Source organism: Macrobrachium nipponense, chromosome 21, assembly GCF_015104395.2.
Source record: "Macrobrachium nipponense isolate FS-2020 chromosome 21, ASM1510439v2, whole genome shotgun sequence".
Classification (NCBI taxonomy): domain Eukaryota; kingdom Metazoa; phylum Arthropoda; class Malacostraca; order Decapoda; family Palaemonidae; genus Macrobrachium; species Macrobrachium nipponense.
This window is the reverse complement of record NC_087212.1, coordinates 50,007,197-50,024,781: the sequence shown is the minus strand read 5'-3', so window position 1 is coordinate 50,024,781 and position 17,585 is coordinate 50,007,197. Positions and strand designations below refer to the sequence as shown.

Genomic DNA, 17,585 nt, shown 5'->3' with positions numbered 1-17,585 from the left:
CAAACTGTTGTTGTTGTGGCAGTCCGGTTCTCAGGAGATTTTCTAACATGTTCTCCTGGTTTTGCAGTCTCTGAGCAAAAGTGTCCATAGACTGCAACCGATCCGAGATGGTTCCAATCTGAGATTGGACCATACTTCCCATCTTCTCCATTAAAAGATTAGAGAAGGCAACCGGATCAAAGGAAGGTTCTGAAGCCTTAGATTTGGAGCTCCTTGATCTCGACCCGTGATGTAGGGGAGTAGCTGCTACCGGAATCTCCGAAGACTTAGATGCATTTAATGACTTGGTAAGTCTCGGTAACCTAGATGGTTTACTTGGCTTAGATAAGGCCTTCCTCAAGTGTTTGACTTTTGGTATTACTGAGCCTGGTTTGTCCCCAACCAGGGTCTTTGCAGTAAACCCTTGAAAAGAGCATGAGAAGATGTTAAAGATGGTGCAGGGCTAAGAACAGGAATCTTAGACCGCACACTACTTGCCCCACTTACCTCCCTACCTTGATCGCTGGCATCCAGAACCATTGGTTCTATGTCAAGGCTGATGGCCGCCACGACTCTTCTAACACTTCTTCCCCACCTAGTCCCTCAAGATCTTCAGGCAAGGACTGCGTGTCTTCCCTTATCTTGGCAATAATGGGTGCAGCCACTTCCTTGGGAACTGCGCTGACATCTTGGCATTTGGGTAGAGGAGGGTGCATAACTCCTCTGATAGGATATAAGGTTTCTTAGCCTTAACGTTACGGCCAAATCCGCCAACCCAGATCTTGAGAGTCGAAAGAGATGTGTTCTGACAGCCTGTGGGTCTGAAAAATAAGTACTAATTAGGATTATCACTTTCTTAAAACTAAAGAGAATAATTTGTTCACGTCTTAAACATCATATCTCCATAATTAGTAATGAAATATCTAAGTGGCCGTACTCAGCCGAGTCCGAGGTTATATCGGCCAAAAAGCCCATAACAGATCTCACACGCATCCGGATGCCAGACGATGAGGTCATCGACCTGTACGGCGCAGGGTGCATGGGACCTGCAAACCTCATGTCCGCACCTTTGCTGAAGGACAGCTGCGCAAGCTGTCATCTGACAACGCACCACCTGTAAGGTAAATTGATACATAAGTATTCAATTTGTATATATAAACTACCGGAAGCCCCGGATTATTTATCGTAATCTTAAATTATAACATATTATCAGTAAAAATGTTATTGTTATGATACAATAAAGTTTGTTCATACTACCTGGCAGATATATATATAGCTGTTTATCTCCGACGTCCGACAGAATTTCAAAACTCCCGGCACACGCAGTGGGCGGCCAGGTGGTTAGTACCCATTCCCGCCGCTGGGAGGCGGATATCAGGAATCTTCCCATTTTCTATTCAGATTTTTGTTTCAAAAATACCACTGTCCCCCGTGAGGGGAGGTGGGTGGGTACTTTAATTATATATATCTGCCAGTAAGTATGAACAAACTTTATTGTATCATAACAATAACATTTGTTCATGAAACTTACCTGTCAGATATATATATAGCTGAATCCCACCATTGGATGGTGGGGAAAGGGACAGAATAGAAGGATTTAGGAAACACCTCAAGTTTTTGCAGATGATTGACATCTTGATTCCTTACCTGTTAGCATAGCTGACTTCTTGATTACTGTCACCGAAGTCTGCTTTTGCTTTACTAGAGTTTGCCAACAAGGTAGTGACCTTGTAGTTGGTGCGCTCTAGATGATCTGTCAACGGGGGCGTGACCACAATGTGGACTAGACCATATTGACCATACTGTGAGGGCAACGAAGCTAAAACCACCACCTGACCTAACCTATCGAAGTTAGTCCCATAACTTCTAGGCAACGAAAGGAAAGCGCCTCAAGCGACCAACCATTCAAAGTTAAAAAGCACACCTATCCCCTTTTTCTATAGGATAGGATTCGTGCTGCTTCCTGCCTCCAATAATATTTCTACGGATATGTATGGTCCTAGCGACTCGCAGATCTCATATGTCGTCTTCACATCCCGTCGGGAGTGTGAAGCGAACACAGAGTTGCTTCGCTCAAACGTGGCACTCAGGATATTACTGAGTGTCATGCTCTGTTGAAATGCTTCCGAGGCCGCGCCCTCACCTCGTGAGCATTTACTTAAAAGGTTTCAAATCTTGTTCAAACATGACGAATGAGCCTCTTAGAAAGACTCCTTAAAAATAACGCCAGGGCGTTCTTCGACATGGGCAAGTCTGGTCTTTTTACGGAACACCGCAGATTGTCCGAATGACCTTGACTTTCTTTAGTTTTATCAAGATAAAACTTGAGAGCCCCGACAGGGCACAGGACTCTCTGTGGCTCTTGCCCAATAATTTGTGCCATCCCTTGATCTCCAGGCTCTGGGCCAAGGGTTAGACGGGTTTTCGTTCTTAGCAAGAACGGAAGGCTTAGAGGACACCGAATTATGTCCTCTAAAGCCAAAAACCTCTGATGATGGCTAAAACCTCACTAACCCTCATTTCCGTAGCTAGAGTGGTTAGAAAATTAGCCTTTCTGGTCACGTGTATTAAGTTTACAGAAAGGAGAGGTTCGAAATGCTTTGACATCAAGAACTTCAGACTACGTCTAAGTTCCATCAAGATTTCCGCAGACCTCAAAGATCGTGAAGGGCTTTGTTGTTTGACAGATCCGAATCTCTGAGCCTAGAGGCCGTCAACACATATTGCGTATTCTACAATCGTTGGGACTGTTAGCTTATCCCATACTTCAGACGGAATGGGAAGGCGGTAAAGTCATTCACAGAGGTCAGAGGTAGAGGAACAGTCCATTCTTCCTGCCCTATGTCCAGAAACGGCCCACTCCGATTGGTACACTGCAAAATATGCAGCACTGCTTTGCTTTGGCAATGAGACTTGCAATTAATCTTGAAGATCCTCTCGCTTCTTGACAGTCTGAACGCATTCAGACTCAGATCGGAGAGATTTTTTATGCGTACCTCTCGAATGTGGAGGTGTTTAGAGTAGACCGATTCTCTCGGGAAGGGTCCTTGGAAAGTGCTCTCTGAAGGACGTGACCTCTGTGAATCCACCTCTCGAAGGCCAACATGGGGCGATCAGCGTCTTTCTCACTCCCTCTGACGCCAGCGATTATCTTATTACATTTCCTAAGCTTTTGAATAGGGGAAAAGGGCTAACCAACTATCCCCATTCCATACTATAGGATGCGTCTATTGCTACCGCTCTCGGATCGAGAATAAGGGCGCACGTAGAGGAAGCTTCTTCGTCTTCAATATTGCAAAATCTACGAAAGGACGTCCCCAAAGTCTCCACAACTCTCGACATACTTCTAAGCGAGGATTACTCAAAAGTCAAACGTCAGTAGTTGCTGCCGTCGATCGAGAAGATCCGCACGGACGTGCAATCGTGTAACGAACCTCTTAAGGATCGTTACATTCCGTGCCTATGCCGATAACCATATCTCTTTTCTTGGGATATGAGAGAGCTGCGGAATTATCTGAGATGATTTGGACCACTCGACCAAAACCTCACTCTTCGAGGAACTGGATAGCCAAAACCAAATTGCTTCCAATTCTTTTAGATTATGTGCCAGGACCTCTGTCCGGATGCCTGGCTCCCTCTCATTATCACCTGAGGTGATCCTTAACCCATTGAGAGACGTTTAGAATTATCTCTAGATCTTTGATGTTATTTCAGTTCTCCTGTAGGAAAAACTGTAGAGGTCTGAATTGCAGTCTATTCAGGGAAACAAGCTTCTCCAGCGAGGAAATGGTCCCCCAGCAGACTCATCCATTCCCTCACTAAGCATGCTTCCTTCCCTAATAAGGCTGCGCTTTGCATAAGCAGGAGAGCATTATTATAGTGCTATGCTGCGGTAGACTCGTACAGAATTCTGTTACAGTGCGGTAAGCAGCGCCGAACATGTCTAAGAGATATCTCTGTTGAAAATTTCTTAGTAAAAGGAAGTCGTTTGTTCATGATTACCAGAAATCCCCTCAACCGAGCGAAAGTCATGATTGTAGGGCAGAGATACTGGTTCGTAAATCAATCCCGCGGGAGAGAGAGACGTAACCGACTGAGCAGTACAACGAGCTACCGAACACTGAGTTGGTGACAGTGTGAGACACTGTGACAGTTACAGGCAGCAGCTTATGTTCACCTTCTCGCAGTCTTATGCCGAGTTGCCAGCTATTCTATTCATCTAAGGAATAGATTTTCCATTATTTGAACAGAAACTCTCAAGTTGGCATATCTAAGCGAAACAGAATTCGCTAATACAGAAGCTGATTTTGTGTTGTCGTAACATTACGCTTAATTAACCAAATGTTAAATCGGAAACTCCTGGAAAGTTGCCGGAGTACCGATTAAATATACTGCGTCATCCACAATGACAGCAACCTCTCGTTTCGCACTATTTCTGCCTGAGTTACCAGCTTACTCTCTCTACGAAGGAATAGGTTCGTTACTATTATCGATCATAAGAAAATTCTCAAGCAGGTAATTTAAGCGAAACATAATTTCGTGAACATGCAGAAGCTGAGTTGGTGTTGTTGTAACAATACCTTCAAGCATTGTCTTACACCGGAAACTCCTGGAAGTTTGCAGGAAGGACCGATTAAATACACTTAAAATAACAGTCCTTTCGGTTGCCATCTGTAGAGGTAACCACGATATGCGTATATGACTTGAACTTTACATTAGTAATATGACGCGAAGATAAAATACCTAAGTATTGCAGTCACTTGAACATCTAATTCTCTACTACATTCTTTCCTCGACGAGGAAGAGAGAGAGAATGGAAATCGACTGTCTTCATTCTCTTTGCCAAGAAAAGGAATAATATTATTCAAATGGAAATCCTCAAGTGAGAACCGAAGATCGAAAAGGAAAGTTCAAGCTTCTTATGATATTTGACATAAGACTTCATGGACGTAGTCTATAAGTCTTTTTCCTGGATGAGCCTCTGACTAATGAATGAGAGCTCTTTCGAAATTTTGTTACTTATCCGCTTATGCGATAAAATGTTATTAAGAACTTGTCAATGAGAACTAACCCAATTGCATGACGGAAAGTAATCCAGGAATTCGAGCATATAGCCTTCCCGATTCCCGCAGAAATCGAGGAAGGGGCAGGATTCCTGATTAGAGACTGGGCTTACGACAGGAATGACCTTAATGTTCCCCTTCGGCAGCGCAATCCCGAAAGCAGACGAGGCGTTTTATGACACCGAAATCTGCTTACAGTTTTCCTGGAATTCATCAAGTGATGGATTCTCTTGAACGCTCCCTTCGTAGAAAGAGAAGTAGACATCTTGACGAGACCAAACTCCTTCCTCTACTTCGACGACGCTCTCTTGAAGAGCGTTCTTGCAGGAATCCTGCTGAACGTCTTGATGCGTAGGACGCTATCGTTCTGAAGAACGTTCCTGGCAAGTGCTCTACCGAGCGTCATGACGTGTAGGATGCCGAGCGTCTTCAAAAGCGTCCCTCGCTACTCCTGCGAGCGTCCTCGCTAGCGTCCTGGCGAGCGTCCAGATGTGTAAGACATCGAGCGTCTTCCAAAAAGCTTATCAATGTTTATGACGTCGAGCGTCTTCTGAAAAAGGCCACCCGAAAAGCGTCCTGGAGAGCCGCACACTGCTCCTGAAGTGTGAGAGCACTATAGGAAGACGTAAGGCTATCGTCTCCAAGACGGCCTTAAAGACTTCCGTTACCTTCTAACAAAGATGGTGGCCGCTGTGCAACATTTTGCGTCTTAGTAATGCAAATGAACATATCCAGACACGCGCTCAAAAAAGGAACGCGAGCGTTCCGAAAGGCATCGTCGCGAGGTGCTTGCCGAACGTCCTAATGCATTCTTTGAGCGTCCGGAATAGAAGAGTGACGAAACATCAAGGGAAGCGTCATAGTGAATGACGTGCGTCAACGACGAGTAACTTGAGAGGCTTCCTGGCGAGGGGAGAGCCGCTCATGAAACGCGAGCGTCCTAAGCCAATAAGTACGGTGATCGTCATCAGGACGAGTCTTCAGGACGTTCGCCACTCTTGACAAAAAACGACGGCCGGCTGTGCGACATCTTGCGTCTTTGTCACGGTCATCGACACTGCAGAAGGGCATTTAAAAGGACGCCTGTGTGTGTTCTTGGGTATGAGGAATTCTTTGCCCTTCTCCTGTCGAAAACTAGGATAGTCTGTCCAGTGTCATCTCTGTCCGCTGACAGAGCGTCCCTTAGGGACGAGTAAGATGCGTCTTGGCGAGCTATTTGACTATGCAAATCAGCTTGCCGGACGTCAATCTTATGAGCTTGAACAATATCCCGTTTCGTAGTAAAGCGAACGTCACATAACGTATACATAACGCCATGAGGGGAGGAGGACACCTTAGCCGATGACAAATAAGACCTCCTTGGAGCGTCCACCAAATTGGCGAATCTCCTTGAGAAGAAGACGGTGCTTTCAATCCTGCTTCTTCTCCTGTTTCGTACCAGATCCCAGCTCTCCCTTTCAGTCTAGATGGAGGAAGTGCAAACGAAGTCTTCCTCTCGATAGAGCGTTGAATGTCTCGAAAGGCGTCCTTGTGAGGGTCCTGCCTTAAGGACATTTTTAATCTCTTGACCAAGACGACAGCCGCCTGTGCGACATTTTGCGTCTTTGTCACGCTTATCGATATTAAGTCAAGCCGAAGGGACGCCAGATCGATGTGGGTTCCCCGTAACCCCTCCTTCGGCTTTCGACATGCCCTCTCCCTATCCTGGGAGTCCGACAGAGGTCCAGGCCCTAGAGGCGTTATGGGCGGATCTGACGTTCCTCCTGACGAGAGAGAGGACGTGAAGCGTCCTCTTCTCTAAAGCTTCTTAGAGGGCGCGAGTCCTTCCGAGAGCTCCAACCTTGCGGGGAGGGACGCCTCGGAGGACGAGAAGCAATCTTTCATGATTCGTGCACGTGCACGATCTTTGGCAGCCTTATCCTGCCGAAGGGACGCCAGATCGGTGGGGGGGTTCCCGTAACCCTCCTTCGGTTTTCAACTTGCCCCCTCCCTGGTCCTGGGAGTCCGACAGAGGTTTAGACCTAGAGGCGTTATAGGACCGATCTGACGCCCCATCCACAACACTAGGGGGCAAAATCAACATCACTACACTCACAACACTGATTGGAGAGCGAGCACTTTTTCAAGCTACTTGATGTAATCCACAATAATAGAAAGGGCATTACTTCTCACAGAACTTCCTCTAGGCCCGTAAGCCATACCACAGGGTTAGGCAAAATAAAGTCTACTGGAGGTTAGTAGGTTCATTATCCTAACTTCCGTTACTGTGGAGGAAGACCTCCTGATTCTATCACGCTCTAATTTGCGTACATACGAATCATACGTCTCTTTCGGAATCAGTCAACATTACACTAATTACATTGATCTCTCAAACAAAGAAAACATGTAAACGTCATGTATACTAAACGAGTGTCTACCGAAGGTTTCGGTAGCCTCCCTTACCCGTTGCAGACAACAAAATCTGAAACTAGGCTACCTAGATTCAGACATCATATGCAATGAAAAAATTTTAATTAATTTATGATAGCGTATGCCTAGCCACAAATCCAAGTCAATCATTCAAAAAAATAAGTAGGATACTTAAGCGGCTAATGAAGTTTCAAAATCCTAGGCGGAGGTAGTGGAAACAGGTGTTTCACTACCGCGACAGAGAAAAAATCTGAATAGAAAATGGGAATGATTCCTGATATCCGCCTCCCAGCGGCTGGGAATTGGGTACTAACCAACCTGGCCGCCCACTGCGTGTGCCGGGAGTTTTGAAATTCTGTTCGGACGTCGGAGAATACAGCTATATATATATCTGACAGGTAAGTTTCATGAACAAAAATAGACTTCTGTATACTAAATCTTAACATATACAGCTCGGTCATTTAGTCTATGAATCTTTTTATTCTGTTGAAAATTATTGCGGATCTAACCTTCGTATTTATCCGCCTGCTCCGGGAAACTAAATCCACTTAAGGAAAAAATATTCTCCAATGATTGTATCGCTACCAAGGTAGTACGTATACTGTACCAAAAGGTTGCTGAGCGGCGGATATCGGTTACGTATTCTGTCCGCCTGCTCCGAAATTTCGTGCATAGTAAACAATAGAATATAAGATTTTGTAGGCTACGTCTGTACGCCTCTTCCGGGATCGACCGACAAAATTCTATTTGTGTGTAATCTACGATATCAGAACAGGGTGAGATACCTGAATCTGATCAATACACTAAAAATATTAGTGTGTAGAACTATTCCGGTTGTAACGAATCAAATAATGCAGCGGAAACCCGAAAGGGGAGACTGAGTGTACGCATAAGTTGCTCTATCCGGTGCGTTCGGAAGCCAATCGAAACCAGCTAGAAAAGCGTCACTGTCCTAACTCATGGTATGACCATATCGCTACATATTCCGTCGCTCCCGATATAGACTATAACTAAAGCCTAAAAGTAACCTGAATCGTGTGATAAAAGGTATCTCCCCGAAGGGGTACTAGGCGGGAGCGGCAGAGCGAACTGGTTCGTCGCGATCAAGTGGACCATATGACCGGTCAGGTGGGACAACCCTACCGATGATAAAGATCCAATTGAACCACGAGATATGTAGCTTACAAAACTAAATGACCAAAATTAAAGTGAATAATAGATAATTAGGTAATAATGGCACACAACGAATACAACATAATATTAAGCTAGACAAAAATTAAGCCGAGCGAGATAGCCTAGGTCTCCAACATCGGGTGAGATACCGATATGGTCAGGTAGGCTATATCACTCTTAATAATATCTCTACGAATCGGGTGGTTGCCGATTTAAGATGCAAAGATAAATTACGCTCAAAAGTTGTCAAACCAAGGGAAACTCCCCTAAAGTAGGATATGACTCGAACATGTAATGACTCGGACCGTAGCCCAGTGTATGCCAAATCACTAAATATCTAAAACCCACGTAAACATCGTATAAAAATTATACAAAATATTAAAAGTGCATTTATTTCCATATGTCTAGGACAAAAAAATTTTTGCCATTAGTATGAGGAACTAATGGTCAATCAACATGTAAACAAAGCTCCGTGAAGTAGCGACATCAAAATGGCCGACTGGGTCGGATATCTACGATCCTTGATCAAGATCATATTCTCGTAGGAAATACCTATGATAAAGAGAACGCAACTTCAGTGCATAGCACAATCAATAGTAGTACTCAACTTAGTAGTGGAAGCTTCTAGGAGGTCCGACATTATGAAAATCAAGCACAAAAAATCAACAAACGAAAAACAGTAGTACTTCGTACGATGCTATTGAAAGGAATGTTTAGGTACGCATGGGTGGTAGAGGGGTGGCGGGCAGTAGTGGGATGTAGAACGGCACCTCGTAGTAACGGGGGATGTTGGGAGAGGAGATAACTAATTGGTAAGAGACCTCTGAGAGTGGTTTTTCACGCCCCAGTTACTATACCGACACCCTATATGGGTGAGCGAGCTAGGCATATGCCCGGCATTCCATGCAACTTTTTTCTCTGGTATATATAGCAGTTTTATACCTTAGAAATGATGCTATAAGGAGCATTTCACGGAGCGGCACAGGTTGAGCCCAGAAAAAATTATGACCCCTTAAAAATGGCCCTCGAATTTTGATTTTATCTAAAACCTTCCTTTGGGGGAAGGAGTCTAGGGTAAAAATTTGGTAGCCCTAGCTTTCATAGTCTAGGTGTGCATAGCTAACAAACAAGCAATCCGAAAGACAGACAGAGAAGACAAATTACATTTTGGCTAAAAACTGATTGGCCACTTACTTTTGCTAGCCCTTTTGTATCAGGAAGCTTAGTCAACAGGGAACTGTCAACAAGTGTGGGGAAGCATGTACGTATTTGTTTTAATCTATTTCTAAATTTTATGCTTTTGAGATTTCCATTTTCACTTTTCTTGGCAATTGTGTTTTTCACTTTCACAGTCTTCCTTTTCACTCTGATCTCTAATTGTCTTGGTATATTACTGGCTAGGCGACCAACAAAACCTACATACGGAACGAATGGACTGCTTTCCATAAGAATCCTTTTCCTCCACTTCTCCCGCCTAATCTGGACATACAATATATAATGGAAGTGTATTGACAAATGACCATTTAATTTTGCCTTGACTTTCTTTGCTCAAGCTGGGTGGCTTAGATTCTAAAGCCAAACTTGAACAATGAAACTTACTTTCTCCCAAAAGTTCTTCCTTTCTTCTCATGAATTACTTTTCATGCTTCAACAACAGCCTTTGATGGTAGGTCAGTCGTACTTTCTCAGGTTCTATGTTGTTTCAAGTTTTCATGTAAACTGTCACCATCAAGAGTTTGGCGATATGTCTCTGTTCTCAGTGCATTTAGGCACTGCTAAGCCCTCTTTTCATGAGACCACAATAAAATTTGGCTGGGCCAAATCCATAATGAATCCAAATGTTCACTTGGAGGACTTCAGAGGCATCCTACCAAAAAAGTAAGCATCAATGATTACATAGAGAATCTATCTAAAAAAGAAATACTGAAGACAGAATCACTTAAGGATAACCAAGATGAAACATTAAAAATGCAGAGGTAACTTCAACAAAGGGAGAGACTAGCACCTTTCCAGTTCTCTTCTAGTACCTAGTTACCTGTACTGCATTTGGCAGTGACATTTTAAACAGAATATCATGTGGTATCAAAATAAAATTTGTTGCCCTTTTCCTTATCATCAAGGGTTCATACTCAAAAGAACCTTGTACTACATTTCAATTATAAAGCTGACAGCATAGTGGGTTCTTCACAAATTACCCTTCCCTCCACTCATCCTGACATCCTGAAAGCTTTCAGCAATCTGACAGTATGTAAATTAAAATACTGTTATGTGAGAAGAAATACACTTCATAACTTTAAGATTTAAATAACTTTACAAGTTAATATATATAAACAGTCTTTTCCCACTATACCTTACAAAACTTCCAACAGATTTCTCTATTGTTTGTTTTCGTATGGTTTTTTACATTGCGTGGAACCAATGATTATTCCGCAATGGGGCCAACACTTTACATGATTTCAAAACCACATCGAAAGTGTATGGTGAATAATTTACTACATCATAAAAATCTTTATATACCACCTTTTTCAAGTAATATGGAGAACAGGCAGTTAATCTAGACCTATCTGGTCATACTTTATAGTTCACTGGCACTTGAATACTTTACATAATGTATTTTTTTGTATTCTAAAGAGGCCATAAACCTGTATAATAGCTTCTGAAATTCAATAGCTCATACATGGTTTGGCACAGAGAATGCTATTGTTGCAAGTAAATTTTCTTTAAAAACATAAGACATCCTTTAAAGAAAACAGTGACTGTTAGCCTAAAATTTAAGCCCTTTTTTATATATAAGTTTTTACTTCCATAATGAATTCTCAGAGGCAACCTACAATGAGGAGTCTTCCATTTACTTGTGTGGATATTTGCAGACAAAGTTGCCACTTCCTCACATAATGATATTTAGTTATTCTTACACAGCTCAGACAATGAGTCCTTCAACTACGGGATTAACTGACATAAGCTTAACTATGTTCTTTTAAGCAGGCAACTCAGTCCTGCCAAATGATTACTTTTAGTAGCTTAATGAGACCACTGAGTAAAGCTCAAAACTCTCATGTAGCTGTTCTGTTTTCCAAATAGCAGAACCAAAACTCAAAGTGAAGTGAATCTAGTGGTTACAACTATTATACAATAAATGGCTTTATTTTGAAAAGCAGAATTTCAACTATTAATTAATGAAAGACTTTCATTTAAAATCAATCAAAATATATAATTACACTAATGAAATCTAATCATGTTATATATTCTCAGAAAACATCAAGAAAAATGTTTAAAAATGGTTTTCTATTAAGGGAATAGCCCAAATTTGGTTAAAATGTAGCTAACCTGTAAGTGGCCTTCACAAAATTCAACATATTTACAAAATAATAAATGGAAAGGACCTCCAATAGTCAGAAAGACAACCTTAGTACAGAGACATTTATTGGCCATACATAGTATGTACACAAAGCTTCTGATGATACTGAAAATCTAAAATACTCTAAAACTCTTTATGTACTTTGGTAGATCTTCACCAAAATATACACAAAATACTAAATCATATTTTTTTACCATAAAGTAGTCAGTGGTCTATACAGCAATGATTTCATCATTCTCAAATAAAATCTTAACACAATAAGAAATGAAAATTTTGAGCTTTCAAGGAACAATTTTGAATGTAAAGTTTTGAGCAGATTTGTTATATTGTATAGTATGAACTTATGTAACTAAAAGATATAAATAGGTCATGGACAGCTATCATACAAGGGCAGTACTTTATTATGATACTGTACAACCTAAATGGTCAAATTTTATCAAATAAAAATTATAATGAAAGTAAATTCATGGGTTACAAATAACCAATCACATCTGGGGTAACTGAAACAGTCTCACAGCAACATATGGAAATTTCAAAACATTGTGAAGAAAGTAAATCTCAAATTGTGAATTAAATAAAATTATTCACACATACACTTCACCTCCCCTACCAATGATTTAATACAGAGAAGTTTGCTTTTGCTTAACAGTACGTAAAAAATTATTGAGCCTTGGCATTCGTAAAAAAAAAAATAAGAGGGGGAAAAGGAGCATCTGTGTAGTTATGGCCTAAGTCTGTTAAAATTGTCCCTTACATTCCTCAAAACCCAGTCTGAATGCAGTAGTACTAAAATCGTAGTATATACAGGTCTAAAATTTTTCTTTCCCTAGTGTAAAATCTGACATTTTTGTATAAACTCAGATTACGGCTAATTGGGGAAAACATACACTAACTTCAAATGCTAGGGAAAACATACACTAACTTCAAATGCTAAATAGGCAGCTATTCTATACAACTGAGCAAATACTACATAACAATGATTTAGTAACATTAAACACTAGGAGAGTTGCCTGCGTTGAATCATGTTGCCTATCATTCGTTAAAAACTATGTATGACTTGTAATGGCATCAATTACACCAACTTTTAGCAAAGAGTCTTTATCTACTGTAGGGCCTGAGAATTAGTTATATTTATAAACTACAAAAAATCCAATATACTCATATCTTGTGACCAAATGAGTATCCAATAAATCCAAAGAAAATAATAACCTATATTCTTTCACAGAGCCCATTTCTTAGTTTATAAGCTACTGGGATGAGCTATTTTTTTTTTTTTTTTTTTATAAAATGTTTGTTCATGACTACATTAGCAAATATGCTGGTAAAGATGCTGTCATTTGGAAAACAGATTATTAAAAAACAAACTGATATTTGCTTGAACTGCATTAAAGAAAAAAAAAAAAAAAAGTGTAATCTGTCATCTAAAAACGATCATACAGGCTCATCCTACTTCCAATTCCACACATTCATTCCTATGTTCCCTATTTCCCATCTTTTTATGTTTGTTGAATTGGAATGCAGTTCCAATATCATACTTAACTAAGAGAATTGGGATATTATGTAACTTCTAAAACAACACTTCTATGCAGAACGTTGCTCTGCTTAAAATGATGAAAGAACATGGTTGGTAATTACTTGTACCCAATTGATATATACTATTCATAACCAAGGTGGCTAGTAAGTACAATTACCAAAAATGACCAGATTAAGTCATATTACACTTGAAATAAAAGCATTAATTCGCCTAACATGCCCCAAATGACTTGTCAACTGCAAAAAAGTAAAAGACTGGCTAAACTGATACAATTAAATAGGAGAAAAAAATCATGGTGGTGGTAAAGGCTATGTGCCAATTTCAATAAATGAGAATGATAATAATAAACATAATCTTACATTCTGAAGGGAAAAGCCCGATATCAATCAACTTGCAAAGCAAAACTCCAAAGACCAGATTACCACCATAAAAAAAAAGGAGGCAGCAGAGGATATTGAATTAGGGTGTTATAAATATAAAAGGCAAGATAACACAAGTGCTGCCAGGAATATTCTTCCAGAGCTCTGTAGTCCAGAGAATAAGTGCAAACATAACATGCCAATTCAATGGTAAATTTATGAGCGAACACATACAGATCATTACCCTAGAATTCTCAAAGTACTGTATGTTACTTCCGTAACCAACTTAGAGAATTAATGTCACAGTTATGCATTTAAATTATGCAAGAAACATGCTCCATGAAGTCATGGAAAACAGCAAATGACTAAGACTAACCAATTAATGCAGCCTACACCGAAATGGAGTTGCATTTTGCAGGGATGCACAAATATCAGAGATGGACCTAATTTTAGGGTACAAAGCTCAAATTGAAAGTTGTCCAGTGAATGGGGTTTACACTACTCCGTTGTAAGCAAACGTGTATTACTAGGTTATAATAAGGTGGGAATCCTAACTGCTGGTTAGGTATAAAAGAAATCAGTGCTTTCTTTTCGGGAATAATGAACCTGGATACAGAATGAATTTCCTTCACAGACTTAACAAAGGAGGAAATAGTCAAATGGAGGTGGATGGTTGGCGTCGAGCCAAAGTCATACGAAATCATGACTCCAGCCTCAGCCATGTTAGGCCTTACAGTGTCTACAAAATGGACATTGCATTAAATTTGTCACCAAATAAAGCCAGCTTAGCCAATGATTAAGCCTAACAATGAACTAAGGAATCCAAAGACGCCTGGCCCATTCTAGACGCATCATTGGCTAACCAACACATGATAGGCGTATTTATCATAACAACGACCAATCGTAAAACAAGCGAGAACTCACCACTTCTCTAGTAAAAGGCAGCCCTAACATTCACTATAGCCCCGAACAGACTGAAGTTTCCAACAGCATGCAAATCACTATAACCTCGAACAGACTGCAATAATAACGTGCACTGCGAAATAACAACATTAATAGCGGCGCAACAGTTGACTTAGTACTGACTGAACTGAAGGAGAAAGTACCACACAGTGTTGGGATGTTGAAGGGAAATTGGTTGGAAGTTGGAACACATTCTGGTAACTTCTATAATAGTTTAATCTCTCACTAGATGGCATTGTCAGTGTCTAAATTATTTCTCTTAAAAGACATCAGTTTGTCATCGCTGGAAATACTAAACAGGTCAGCCTGCGTGCCGAGTTCTAGATTACAAAATACACACACACACACACACACACACACACACACACACACATATATATATATATATATATATATATATATATATATATATATATATATATATGAATAACTTGATCACGAAGTATATAAAACGTGATGCTATGTATAAATAAAGGTTTTTTGCCACGAAGGAAAAAGGAAAAAAGCGAAAGTACTCGGCTTTTTCATTTTTTCCTTCGTGGCAAAAAACCTTTATATATATATATATATATATATATATATATATATATATATATATATATCTATATTCCAAGATCCACCAATATTCTAGGTAAGATTTTTCTTGACCACAGGGTACGCTTAATGTTCATTCTTCCAAGCTTTCCTCTTTTGCGGATGTTATTAGGTCAGTACATCTAAGATCAAAGTCTAAATCGAACATAATGTAAAACATTAGGCTTTTCCATTATCTGACACCATAAAATATATTTATCCATGTTAATCTATATATGCGTCTTTTTCTATACCTTCAAGAATAGCTCCTTTACCTACTGTTGAATTGTTGTTACTCGATTTTGCTTTTAAGCTGGTGGTCTAAAGACATATAAAATTCTAAAAGAATGCACAAAGCTTCACCAGGACACCATATTCCTTATGAAATATACAAAATAACACTGCCAGTTTTTCCTGTACTATACTAGGGGAGATGAATTGTATGTTTAAATATAAAGAGGCGATTACAACAGTAATTCATATAGATCTGCAACTTATCAGATTAATGGCTTCACCAGATTGACTCTCCTTCAATGTCTGGAATGAAACACCGGAGGAGAATGCTTCCAACAAATACTTTCTTATCATCTAAAGGATATCTATGATATGAGAAGTCACATTGGCACTTTAAGAATCAGAAAATGGTAAAAGCTCTAAAAAAAACTTGTTGGCACATACATCGATGATCATGGGCGATCAACGACAAGTTAAAATCTCATTCAAACTATGGCGAAGCACATTATAGCTGAGTCCTTTTTATGACCACTTACAATACATTGACATTTTCCCTGCTGGACTTAACTTATCAGTTTAACTACATTTACCATTAATATAATTTTTCAAACCACACAATATATGCTCAATGATATTAATACAGGCAAAAAGAAGTAACCACTGACTATTCAAAACTGGTAAGTGTGTTATGTTACAAAATCAAATCTCTTCAAAACTCAGCAATTTTTTTAACACTGCACTTGGTATAGAGTAAAACACAAAAACTTGCACACATAATGTCCCAATGTGGACCACTGTTGAAGATCGAGAGTGGATGCAACCACAAACTTGTGTTTCGTAAAGGGATTGTGTTTTCAATATCGCTAACAGTTATCTACAAAAATCATCATTATTATCAATATTAACGTCCCAAACTTACGGGAGACGATCAAAACATAGTTACAGGAGGTAAGTATAAATGCCATTACAGAGGGTGATGTGTATAGGGGACCTTAAAGGCAGATGGGGACAATAAATTTAATTGTTCATTGTAACGTACAGCAGTTCTGAACTAGCATACGGCTTCTAGCTACTTTTGTGACCTGAATAGTACAACTGTATTCCTAACTAACCGCATTATGTAACGCGACAATATATATATATATATATATATATATAATATATATAGATATAGATATATATAATATCTATATATATATATATATATAGTCATGACACTCCAAAATGTTCCCAGCGTTAAGGCGTTTTAAAGCACTAAATTTTCCAATAAGAATGACAGAGGGAGGAGGCTAGAGATAACCCTAGCAACTTTATAAAAAATTCTGTTGTTTCGAATTCATATATCACAGGAAAATAATGGGGTTTCCTTTTTCTATTATATCAGATTTTGCATGCCAGACGAATGATACATTAAGAAAGTTTTGAAATATTATTGATATAATTTTCATTTTGGACAAATGACCAATGATGAAAAAGTGAGATTCCAATTTCTGTATTTACAGACGAGATCTGACTGTTAGGTGAAAGAATCTACTTAATAGTAACAAGGAGTCTGATTTCTAACTATATATACATTGTACTTTCAAGTGGCCACGGTGCAACTCTGAATTTGAGAGCTGGTCTACACTAAGAGGAAAGCAAGACTTCAGTGTAAATTTCTATATCTTCTCATGTAGAAATAGGAAAACGTTTTACCTGAAAGAGAAATTAACATTAGTGTGCTTCACTAGTGACCTAAATTAGTGATCATATATGAAGTAGTTCAACAACTCTCGATGGTATTAAACCTTCCAGTATGCAGAACTGCTGAAGGAGCTTTTACTCCACAGACTGCGTGATCAGCTAGACACCAATCTGATCATTTGTGGTCAAAAAGCATCATGTACTAATGACTTAACATACTAAATGGCCAGACATCAATGTGATTATTTCCTCTTCTC

General features: G+C 39.8%; 1 long non-coding RNA gene across 1 annotated transcript in view; it reads right to left on the bottom strand.

The window, feature by feature from the left end:
* Window positions 1–16,795, bottom strand: part of LOC135198028 (uncharacterized) — a 32,383-nt gene extending 15,588 nt beyond the window's left edge. Inside the window, exon 1 of the long non-coding RNA XR_010310710.1 lies at window positions 14,800–16,795. This is a non-coding gene — a long non-coding RNA (uncharacterized LOC135198028). The remainder of the gene's footprint in view (window positions 1–14,799) is intronic.
* Between the last annotated feature and the right edge of the window lie 790 nt (window positions 16,796–17,585).